The 13,021-nt window shown below is 37.5% G+C and overlaps 1 pseudogene; it reads right to left on the reverse strand.

Moving 5' to 3' along the window:
* LOC113108512 (SH3 domain-binding protein 4-like) lies at positions 1-11,730 on the reverse strand (annotated as a pseudogene).
* Positions 11,731-13,021: the final 1,291 nt, after the last annotated feature.

Genomic DNA, 13,021 nt, shown 5'->3' on the forward strand with positions numbered 1-13,021 from the left:
ACGCACATGTATACTTACAGCAAAGTAAAACAGGCAGTTCAGCATACAGTGTTGGCATCACAAAACATAAAAGAGTAAGATTGTTACAGTATTAGTGAAAAATGTAGAAGCATGTAAAATCCTTTGTGCAAAATTTAGTATAAGTATAAAATCATGATGATATGCAATGAATAAAAAAAAAACTTATTTTACATTAAAGTATTAAAACATCAGCAATAGGCCTACACATTTCAGTAATTTGGTTCAATGTACAATTTACTTTGCAACAAATCTATTTTGCAAACATATAAGTGCATTTAGGAAAATGAAAAACAACATAATGAATAAAATTGAAATCAGGTGTATCTGGGTCTTGTAAACGACAGGCGATGTAGGTAGTCTTTATATGGCGCAGTCATCCTGCGTGCAGGGGCTAAAAGCAGAGCTCCGTAGAAGATCCAGACAGTTGACAAGGATGAGGGCGCCTGTGATGTGCCTCCAGCGCTTGGTAATAGGGTTCTTCATTTTGTCCAATCCAGTGTGAAGTTCCTGAATCACATCCCTGTAACTGTCCCCAATCTGAGCTGCCCACGTGACCAGGAAGTCATAGGCAGGTTTCCACATGGCCTTCACAAAAAAATTAAGATTTAAGTTTGACATGTAAACCTGCATGAACGGGACATTTATGCACCCTCAGTTTAGTTTCCTAAAAAGATTATAGCCAATCTGTATGTTCTCCATTAAGAGTGAACATTTTGTGCATAAACATTCTAAGCCAGTGAAACAAAGCCCAAGAGAACGTTTATAATCTCATCAATCGTTGGTAGAAAATTTAGTTTCCTCTTCTGAGCTGAATGCAAACACTGTAATCATGTCTTGTGGGTTTCCTGCCATTTATGCTTAAAACCCAGTTATACATTTTACAAGTGTCAGTTACCATCTCTTTCGTCCATCTCACTTGGACATTGTTCTTTATCCAGTCTTATAGAGCAAATTATTCTATAGTTTTTATATACTTTATATTACTTAACTTCATGTTTACATAATCTGTGTTTTGTTTGCACAGTTGTCTGTACTGTAATGGATCTACAGTTTTAGCCAAATCATAAGCTTTTCAATGTGTACTAAATGCAATGTAAACAGTGCAAACAGACTTGATACTTCTTATCAACCTGTCCACATGAGAGAACAAGTATTTTACAAGGCGGCATAAATACGTTTTTTTTTTTTTTTTTTTTTTTGTATGATGTGATTCGTACAAAAACATAAAATATAAATTGTTTTTTAAAAAGTAAGCATGAAAGTCTACCTCTAATTCAACTCTAAATGTTAGTAGGGCATGAGCAGATCATACAAAACACAGGACAGTTCACCAAAATGACATTACTTTTTCTGTGAAGCATAAAATGAGATGTTAGGCAGACTGACCGTTTCAGACATCATTCACTTTCATTGCATTAAAAAATTATTGTGTTCCACTGAAAAAAATAAAGTCATAGAGGTTTGGAAAAATGAGGGTGAGAGAATGTTGAGAAAATATTCAGGTTTCGGTGAACTATATCCTTCAATGCTTTCAGTGTTTGTTTTACCTCACTGTCCAGTTGTCCCCCACTGTCTCTGTGTGGAGCCTCATACGCTTCCATCTGCTGTCGGGAAACTTTCGCCAGTCTCTCAGCAAGCTCCCTCCAGCGACCCGCCAGCTCCACCGCTGTAGTCAACAGCACAAAGTCCATGACCAGCCGTGCCACCAGGCCCTGACAGTCCATCTTCAGAAGAGCCTGAATGACACACATACAGTCAGACCATGAGTTTATCATCACCAAGCCACTATGCAAAGATTATAACTCTGCTTTATGTCACTGTGTTTGAAGTAACAAATTGAATAATGTTAAAATCCCAAATGTCAGTTTTGTAATATCATTAATAAAAACATTTTTGATAATGATTAGTAATTAATTCCTAATTGGCCCAAAAAATACAATTCTGTCATTTACTTGTCCTGATGTTTTCCCAAACTTGAATGACTTACTTTCTTAGAAGAAGATATTTTGAAGATTGTTTCAACTGCTTTAATATATACACAATTAAAATCAGTCGTGTCCAAAACTACACTGGATATCTCTTGCTTTCAAAACAATAAAATAATAATAATAATAATAATAATCCAAAAAGAATTATTATCTGTTTGAGTTGCACATAAAAAGAAAATGATACAGGTTTGGAATAACATGAGGGTGGGTAAATAATAATATTTTATATAATATATAATATTTTTAAAAAGAATACACATTTTTATACTGTAAATTATTAAGTTATCATGCCTAAATTATCTTATAGCATTTTCAGTTATTGTTTTTAGTTTTTATAGCTTTATTTATAATTAAGATTACAAAAAAAAAAAAAATTGCTACCACTGTCAGATATAACAAAAATAATTAGCAGTATATCAGCCCCGGGGGCGTAATTTTAATACATGTGCATCCATAGCTACAATGCATTTACACAAAATATGACACTGAAACTATGCAAATAGCCTTCAAATCAAATCTTCAAAAATGTGTACTTTGTAGAGTTGTGTCCTATTTTTGAGATCTGCCTTCATAATCTCACATACCAAATATTCAATTTTAAAAAGTGCTCCCCCACCCTCCTCTTGCCCGGAGAGCAAGCAGTATTGGCCCACATTTGCCCTGCATGGATTTCACGCGGGCCAGATGTGGGCCGGTTCTGGGCCGGTTCTGGGCCGAAACTGTTTGCTGTCTGGGTGGTGGTTACTAAGTAAAGCCTGTTCTAATTAGTAAACTTTAACAAGAGTAAACAACAACACAAACTACAAAATTGAGATAGCATCAGTGGTTTTCTAAGCACTGCCTCAGAAATCCAGACCAATCCAGAGCTCAAGTCATCAAGCCGGGTGCTTTGATAAATATTGTGATACGGAGGAACCAACAGGCATCCTCCTGAGAGCACAATATAATGAGAGTGACTCAGAGCCCCTTGGACAAGGAAAATGTTAGGAAGGAATATCCGGCCGTTCTGTTGGCAAGTGTTTTGTCTTATTAATGTGACCTTCTTTTCTCTCCTAAAAGAGTTTGCTGTGACATTTAAAAAACTGAATAAGGACTTACGTTCACTGCACCTTGTGAATATATGACGTTCACTGATCTACAAAAAGTTTGAAACTCTTATCTGATGATGACGACATGTGACATTTACTTTCTTAGTGCTTGCTTTATACAACAAAGAAAGAAATCAATCTTTCTACAATTAAGTTTTCAAATATAAATGAGTAAAAAATGCAGGTGTTCTTCATACACTCAAATGTGTTTAAATTCACATACACACAAAATCAGTACGTTTTTAAAAGCTTCATGCCCTGAACTAACTAATCTCTGATTCCATTTCCTTGGCTTAGAATGTTTGGAATGACAGGAAGTCTGCTTATAGGGGGAGGAACACGGCACTGATGCCCCAGAAGACCTGTTAAAGGTCTGGCTCCAAACAGAGCAATGAGATAGCGGGAGTCTTGGATGGCTTCCCTCTTCCCTTATCAACAAAGCTAGTACAAATAAACAGGAAGGTATGTCTCTGACTTGTACATTAGGCTCAAAGAATGGTGATCAGGATGACTTACTGTTCCACTTGCTGTCTAGATAAAAGTAAAAAATAAATGTATTGTGTGTGAATGTATCACACTGTGAACACGTATTGTGTGCATTAGCCAACAAAAGATAAAGTATTTCATCTGCACCTGTTTCCTGAGGTGTCTCACCCCTTGACCCCTGTCACAGTCAGGAACTTATTAAGTAAACCCTACAGAGACACGGTTGTAAAAGAATACCAATTAAAATCTACACCCTGTCTGCTCAGATTTTGACTACCACAGAATCTTGAACCTGCTGTTAATACCTCAAATGAAGTCAGGTGTACCAAGCAGAACTACTGTAGAAGCTTCCAGCTCATCTTTTAATGGGTATGAAATTAGCTTGTTATTTTGAAATTTAATGAGAAAAGCAAATAATTATTTTAATGATGTTTTGATCATTTGACTATTTTGCCCACAAACATACCAAAGCTGGTTTCATTGTTCTGTTCTCTTAATTGCTCCTTTAGATGCCTCCAAAACCTCTATTAGTATTTTGCATCAGTAACAAGACATCTACACATCAAATCTAAAAACTGAAATAAAACAAATAAATATTATCTGAGAAGAGGCTTTTTAATTGAGGCCCATTACTGCTTTTTTTACAAAAATATTTACACAATGGCACATGCAAAAAAGAAAGCATATGCAGATGCTCAAAAAAGCAAATGTTTCGGTTCACTGAACTTACCTCAGTGCTCAGTTTTTTTTTTTTTTTTGGTTGTGCAGATTCTTTGTTACTTGTTTTGCATCAGTGTACCCAGTGAACCTGGCTGATATTGGAACAGAAAAGTGTATTTCTTCACATTAACTGGCCAATTTTAACATAGTTCTAAAGTTATTCATTAATTTTACCCATGCACTTGGTTGACACTTTTATGCGAAGCAACTTGCAGTGAATTCCCTGGCAATCTTATTGACTAGTATTGTTAGCATCATGATCTACCAATCAGTTAATTAGTACAGAAACTCTTTGAATTCATAAAACTTGAATTAGTGAATTAGTCAGTGTACTCATACATTCACAATACTGTTGAGCTCACTAGACATAATCACAGCAAGATTGAGCAGACAATTACTTTACATGTTTTTCTGTTGAATTCCTCTTCTTTAACATCTGATTTTATGATAGTACTTATCCTTTATTATCTTCCCTCTTGCCTGCCCCTTGTGATTTCCTTTTATATAAGCTGACAATTTTCTTTTGTTTATAAACTATTGTCAGAAATCACTGGCGGTTTATACAGGCCTCCTCTTCTGTTCTAACAATAGGTTAAAGGAAATGGGAGGATCCAGAGGAATCAAAAACTGAAAAAAAAAAAAAAAAACCTTCTCATGAAAGCATTACCACTGGCACATTTACTGATTAAAAATGGAATAACAGAGTTCTCTAATGCTGTTCAGTCATTATGTCAATTTGTAGGCCAGCCCAAAAGATTCATTCACCACGGATTCTTAAGGGAATTTCTAATGGGTTTCAATATTCACATTTGACTGTGTAATTTATTTTGTAGAACAAAACAGGAAGGTCTCTTCATGTAATGTTAACCACATAGCTCATTTTATTCATAAATCAAAATCCCATTAGAAATTCCAGAGGGAACCCATTGCTCTAAAATGATAATTCTTCTCTATTCAGAAAATGCAAGTACTTTATTCCGATGTAAAGAGAATTGCAGATGCATGTCTGTTATCTCCTGGCAATGGATTTGTAGGTGTGGGGGTTTTGTGTAATTTAGGGCGTCTCTTGTTCCACATTTGATGCTTCTGTGTAGATTCTAACAATTAAAAAGGAAACATCTGCTCAACTAAGATTCTCCTTCAACACGTTCACATCTTCCGGCATTTTCAAGTTTGAGACGGTCACAGATGACCCTTTCTAATTTTAGTTCATACAGTGTAACACAAACGTGTACCAGACGCTAACATTCATTTAGCCTGCTTCACTTCAATGATATGATGCTCTTTAATGTCAAAGGCAAAGTCTATATATGATGTATGTATATTTTCAATATCATCATTTCAATCACACTTTAATAAGGTGTTTCGAGCAGATGTTTCAGCTCATTTTTATTTTAGTCCTGTATCTGTATTACATAAAAACTTGTTCATATGGTCTGTGTTGATGCATGCTGACATGTATATATATATATATATATATATATATATATATAAATACAGGTGCTTCTAAATAAAATACAGACTGTTAAGTTTTTGGTTCTTTTAATTGTGATGATTTGGCTCACATTTAACAAAAGCCCACCAATTCACAACATCTCAACAAATTAGAATATGGTGACATGCCAATCAGCTAATCAACTCAAAACACCTGCAAATGTTTCCTGAGCCTTCAAAATGGTCTCTCAGTTTGGTTCACTAGACTACACAATCATGGGGAAGACTGCTGACCAGAAGACAATCATTGACACCCTTCATAAGGAGCCACAAACATTCATTGCCAAAGAAGCTGGCTGTTCACAAAGTGCTGTATCCAAGCATGTTAACAGAAAGTTGAGTGGAAGGAAAAAGTTTGGAGAAAATAAAAGATGCACAACCAACCGATAGAGCCGCAGCCTTATGAGGATTGTCAAGCACAATCGATTCAAGAATTTGAGTGAAACTCACAAGGAATGAACTGAGGCTGGGGTCAAAGCATCAAGAAACACCAAATACAGACGTGTCCAGGAATTTGGCTACAGTTGTCGTATTCCTCTTGTTAAGCCACTCCTGAATCTCACACACAACATCAGAGGTGTCTTACTTGGGCTAAGAAGAAGAAGAACTGGACTGTTGCCCAGTGGTCCAAAGTCTTCTATTCAAATTAGAGTAAGTTTTGTATTTCGTTTGGAAACCAAGGTCCTAGAATCTGGAGGAAGGGTGGAGAAGCTCATAGCCCAAGTTGCTTAAAGTCCAGTGTTAAGTTTCCACAGTCAGTGATGATTTGGGGTGCAATGTCATCAGCTGGTGTTGGTCCATTTGTGTTTTTTGGAAACCAAAGTCACTGCACCCGTTTATCAAGAAATTTTGGAGCACTTCATGCTTCCTTCTGCTGACCAGCTTTTTGTAGACGCTGATTTCATTTTATAGGAGGATTTGGCACCTGCCCACACTGCTAAAAGCACCAAAAGTTGGTTAATGACCATGGTGTTGGTGTGCTTGACTGGCCAGCAAACTCATCAGACCTGAACCCCACAGAGAATCTATGGGATATTGTCAAGAGGAAAATGAGAAACAAGAGATAACGCTAAGAAGGAGCGTGGAATGATGGGATTTGTTGTCTTCTACCCAACCGCTGACGGCTATCAATCAGATGGAAAGATAAATCAGATGCGTCCTCGCATGGGTCTAGAGACGTGATGCCAGCGTTTGGCATGTATAATACTAATATTATACCCCATAATACTAATCTTGTTGATAATTATAATAGCATACGTTTTCTGATACGAATCAAAACAACTCACCTGTCGAGTAAAACACAAACGAGATCGGCATCTCTTTCTAGTTGAAGTTTGTTGCGAAGCTCTCTCCATCTAGAAAATGCAACACTGATATTGATCCTCGCTCTTTATCTCCTCTTGTCCCAAACTCTTCTTGGGTCATTTGGTTGGCCGTAAGCTTACCTTCCCAGACAGCAAGCAGTTTCGGCCCAGGTCTGGTCCACATCTGGCCCACATGGATTTCATGCGGGCCAGATGTGGGCCGGATCTGGGCCAAAACTATGTTGCTGTCAGGGTTTACGGGGGCTGTCCTTGTCGACAGAATCAGCGGCAGACGGTAAACAGTAATTATGTTCCATAAAATAAGTAACACAATAAAACGTGTAACACAATAACTCGAGTAACGAGTAACACAATAAATCCACCATAAAACGTGCAAGAAGAAGTAAATAAGGAACTGCTTGAAGCAAGCTAGTGGTTTGTTGGATCCTAGACACTACTTCAGCATTTATCCACGACACTGTTGTCATGTGGTTTCTACGTCAGTAAAGGCGATAACAAAAGGTAACTAACGTAATTGACAGGCGACTGCACTGCCCCGTGTCACTGTTTAGAATGGGAATTTTCTCATGATTTACAAGTAGTTGAAAACATTAGAGATATTTTTAGTAATCAGCTGGACAAAATATATAACACTAGCCTAGTGGTTTTTGGATATATTATACTGCAAATATCTTACAAATTGTACCTTTAAACTACTTCGGTCTGTGTGCATTTAATTAAATACACAAGTTTCACAATTTGAGTTGAATTACTGAAATAAATGAACTTTTTCATGACATTGTAATTCAATGAGAAGCGCCAGTATGCATGATTTAAATATGTGATTTTTACTTCAGTGTGAATTTTAGTGTGTGTTCTCTGTGACAGAGAGAGGTTTCTTTTTTGGTGATTATTGCAGAATGACTGATGCATCATACAGAAGATTTATATAAGTGTTTGTAAAATATGTTGCTAAAATGAAACTTGATATTTCCTTTGGAAGCATCCTTTTTCAGGTTACCGTTGACAAAGTTTTCACATCAGGCTTTATTGACACAGTGGCACAGAGTGGTTGAGGCAGGTGACAACCAGACAAACCTGAATCTTAGCACCTTATCCATCATTGTAATATAGACCACATGAGAGAAATAAGGTTTTGTACGAGAAGTTGAATGTTTTTTTTTCAGTCAGCTTATTTAGGATAGATTGCTATATTGATAATATATTGTTGTTTTGATTCAGGATAGCATGTTAAAGTGGGTAGCTGGTGGTGTTCTGCAAATATGTTGGCACTTTTAAATGTTGTGCACTTGGTCTTTGCTTTGAGTCTCAAGTGTTTGTGACAACGTTATGAAATATTTATTTGACATGTTTTGGTATCAACTAGAGAAATTATATATTATTCATAGTTTAATTCATGCAAATTTGTTCATTTGCGAAACTGAAAAGATTGTAAGATAGTAAATCCTCCAATCACACCAGCAAGGTCAAATTCTATCTAAGGTCAAACATTTAAGGTCATCTCAATTTTTGATACCTTTCATTTTTAAAATCATAAAAAAAATTTATATCTCAAAATTGCATGCAGCTTTATAAATGTTTTCTTTTTTCAGTAATGACATTTTTTGTATTTTAGGTAGGATATATCTCTGCCGTTGACTTTCAGACTTTTAACTTGTTAACTTTCAAAAACGTCACTCTTCTCTCGTCTCTCTTTGCAGTTGCAAGCCTTTTAAATAATGAATGAGTGAATATGTATAACCAAATATAAATAATTTATTTTAAAAAATATTATACAATTTTAATATTGGCCATTGATCAGTTACCAGCCATTACATGAAAATGATTATCGGCTTGTCAATTTTAAGAAAACCTCCAATAAATAAATATAACATTTGATATACCTTTTAAAAATGGTTTCTATAAAGATGCTCCCAGTACACAACCAAGTTTAGCTGAAAGATCTACTTCCATGTCAGAGCTTACCTTCATGAGTTCCTTCTGGAAAGACTTCCTCTCCTTGCCCTCAGCTGCGTTGCAGTCTTCCTTGAGCCTCTCCAGAACAGAAGCCACTTTTTCAGGCTCACTTTCTGCCTCTGTCCGACAGAAATGTGCCAGCGGCAGATTGACGTAGCCCAATGCATCAGCAAACACTCTCCAACTTGCCACGTTTTCCATCAGTATTGTCCGCACAGATGCGTAGATATACGTCAGGCACATGCAGGGCTTTAGGAGCTGCTCTAAAAGGATTGTAGTTGTAAGATCAGACCCTTTGAAATTAACAGGTTTCACTTTTCCATGATTAGAATGTTTTTTGCATGCACCAACCCAATTCTTCCATGGTAGTATCCGAAGTACCACTCTTTGGTCCATAAATGTCCTTTAAGTTTGATTTTTTCCTCACTCAAAAGGGCCACTATGTCACCTCTAAGATACTCTAGCAAATACAGACTTTTGGACTGCCTTACAACAGTTTTCAGGAACTTAGCAAATTTCAGGTTTTTGACTAGTCTGTCCTGAAACACAGGGTACTTTGCGGTCGCTGCAAGAGGAGACAGTATGATTTTGTTTACTTCCTTTTTCTTGAGGAAGCGCCGTTGAACTGAGCTACTTGTGCTTGTTTTTGGTGGTGGGGTTGGGGTCTGAACGCAAAACTGGGCCAAGATACAGTCCTTATCATCCTTGACCTGAATACGCAAAGTAAAGTCTGAAATGTCATTTGAATCGCGTGCTGCAATCATGTAGATGAGGCGGGCCACTTTGCCAAGTTTGATCTGAAATCCCCTCACGGTTCTTGCATGTTCATTGGCCCTCACTTCAAAATTAGACATGTTCGAATACACACCAACCTGAAGGTCTTGAGGTTTTGTTAGGACAAACTGGTGCTTCCCCCAGAGTTGGAGGACAACAGGTGGAGTTGATTGAGAGTGCTTTTTTGCGTCGCTCACTAGCAACGTCTTTGGGGCACAGTCATGGCCAAAAATGGCCACCACTGTCTTGAAAGACGGGTGGATGTGCTTTGGCCCGTATACCCCAAGAGTGACCTTTTTTACGACATGTTCCCAGACTGTGTTGTATGGGGCCACTGTCTGTGCTTGGGCAACTACAGAGACATACATGCAAGGCTCTAAATTGTCCAGAGTCACTTGAACTGTGTCTCCATACATGCATACATGTGGAATCTGGACATATGGACCTTCCTTGAAGTCGCTTCTCACACACACCACCTCTGTGTTTTTGCGGCTCTCTACTTTCACCACAACAGACACCTTCATCTCTAAAGTGACTGGGGTCTTGATTTCCATATTATTGAGTTTTACCTCTACCACTGGACTTACAGTAGTACATCTATCATTGTTAAGCTCCAACGGTGGGTCCAGAAGGGCCTTCAGTGATATCTGTTGAGTCTCATCTGGTGCAACGTGACCCTCAGGAATATGTATACTGATACTGGTATTTGGCAGTTCCACGGTACCACCAGAACTGTCCAGGTTGCACACAATGTTGGTCTCTATTGGCTGGGTTTGGCCCCAACCTGGGTTTTGTCCAATGGAGTCCAGGTCGTGGCAGGATCGTGTAAGTTTACGGTGATTTAGCCATGCTGTTTTGAAATCCTCTCTACTTTGATAATGCTCAGGTTTAGGTGACTTCATTCCACCAAAAAAACTCAAAGAACCTTGATTCCAATCAGACAGGGACTGTAGGACAGACAATTCCGACATGCTGTAGCAGCGCTTGCTGCCAAAAAACGGTTTGTTTCTGCGAATATTTGGGCCAATTCCTGAGCCAGGGCCCATACTTTTTGAGTCACAGAGCCCACTTTCAAAATCATTAATATTAATAGCGCTGCTGGTGTTTGAGATGGGAGGTGAGATATTACCAAAACACAAAGCCTTTGCTGAACTCTGGCTGTAGTTTTGGTCAGGGGTGCCTTGCAGCGAGCCATTTAGGAAAGGGTTAGTTGACATCCGTTTATTAACAAAAGGATTGTCATTTCCAGATTCTGTGGGTTTGGCAGACCCCGTCCAATCCACAGAGATATCCATTTCTTTCACTCCCTCAGAAATGTCACTTAGGCTGTCAATTATGCCGCTGTCACTGAACGTGGAATCTCGATGATTGATCGGATGGACGTAAGCAGATGGGATGTATCCCATCTCTTTGCTGTTGTGTGCATACCACCATTCTCCACCCGATGTGTCTATAACATAAAGACAGTCTCCCTTTGAGAACTTGAGTGTGGTAAAACTGGACGGACAGTAATCCTTAATGGCAATCACTTCCCTGACAGCTCCAAATGAGGCAGCTTGTATCCAGTCGCAAGGCACTAGGTGAAGGCCCTTTGAGGAAAAAAATAAGTGAATGAGGGTAAAACTATAAGTTAACAGTACTGTGATTGTGAGGTAAAAATAAGAAAGGAAACCTTTAACATCTGTAAGGGTGGCCTCTGACACTCCTTGACTGAGATCGATGAGAGCACCCTCAGATCTGCAGCGAGGGAGCACAGCATTGCTGTTCGCTGATCGAATGCGATGGGCAGCCATGGTGTGTATTGCTACCGAACTCCACTTCTTGTCTCAAGTTTTTCTTCACATGTTTGTTTCAGTATGAGAGATCAATGTCCTTCCATAATATCTGTCACAAATTAAAGGTGAAAGAACATTATAAATTTGCTTTTTTAATTTCTACCAAATTTATTCTTTAACGTTTTACAAACATTTTAGTATAGGGACCAATTCTCACTATTAACTAGTTACTTGTTAGCATGCCTATTATTAACATATTGTCTGCTTATTAGTACTTATAAGGCACATATTCAGCATGACCATATTCTACATCCCTAATCCAACCTAATACTTAAGATTAACAACTACCTTAATGACTATTAAAAAACAGCAAATTACGAGTTTGAGGCAAAAGTTGTAGTTAATGATTGGTCAATAATGAGAATTGTAATCTTAAATAAGGTGCAAAATTTGATATTGCTTGAACAGTAACACCACCAGAGATGAATAAAGAGTTAAAGAAACTGCAAGACTTTTATAAGAATGCTCATAAGTGTAATTCTTCAAAAAAAAAAAAAAAAAAAAAAAATTCTGAAGAACATATAAATCTTCTTCAGGAACTTGAGCTGCGTTGATGACGCTTTGGGGAACGCCTCCAGCGTGACATCTCTGAATAACATAGACACAGTGTCTCATTCCTTTGTGGAACCAGCGTTACATTCGTAATGAAACGTTTTTTTGCTAATGTTAATTAACTGTTATATAACAATTTTCTGATTAAGAAGAAGAAGCAAAGATCATGAAGATCAACAAAGATTACACGCCATAGACTGTGACAATTTTTTCATTCAGTATTAATCAGTAATTTAATCACAGTAAGATTAGCCATTGTAGAGCATAAGGCAAATTTCAGTTGTATGGCCCTCATTCTACTTATCCTAAACCTAATAGAGCTCACACTTTGTCACTAAATGTCTTAAAGTTATGCTAATATGGGCAGAAATATTTGTTCTTGACCAGACGCGTCTACCGTATTCGTGACATTCTCATGAACACTAACAGAGAATAAAAGGCCTTGGTCCTCTATGAAGGTTTATACAGTAAATTGCCTATATAGACTGAAATCAAAGTTGCTAGGTTTTACTTTTTTTATGTTATTTATTCCCTCTATTGATTTAGTTTTATTTTTCAGCAATGACTTATGCTAACCAATGATTGCTTTCAAATATTGTGCAAAGTGGATTGAATTATTGATTTACAAATAGAAGTTCCATCTGAGCTGCTTGTGCAGCATGCAAGCTTAAGGATCAAACGTTGCTTGCTTTTAGTAATCAAAAGTAGGTTAGTGTTTGAGTGCACCTCAGCATCCTCTTAAGTCTGATCATGAACTATAAAGGCTCTCCAGCAATACACAT

This window comes from Carassius auratus, chromosome 9 (assembly GCF_003368295.1).
Source record: "Carassius auratus strain Wakin chromosome 9, ASM336829v1, whole genome shotgun sequence".
Lineage (NCBI taxonomy): Eukaryota > Metazoa > Chordata > Actinopteri > Cypriniformes > Cyprinidae > Carassius > Carassius auratus.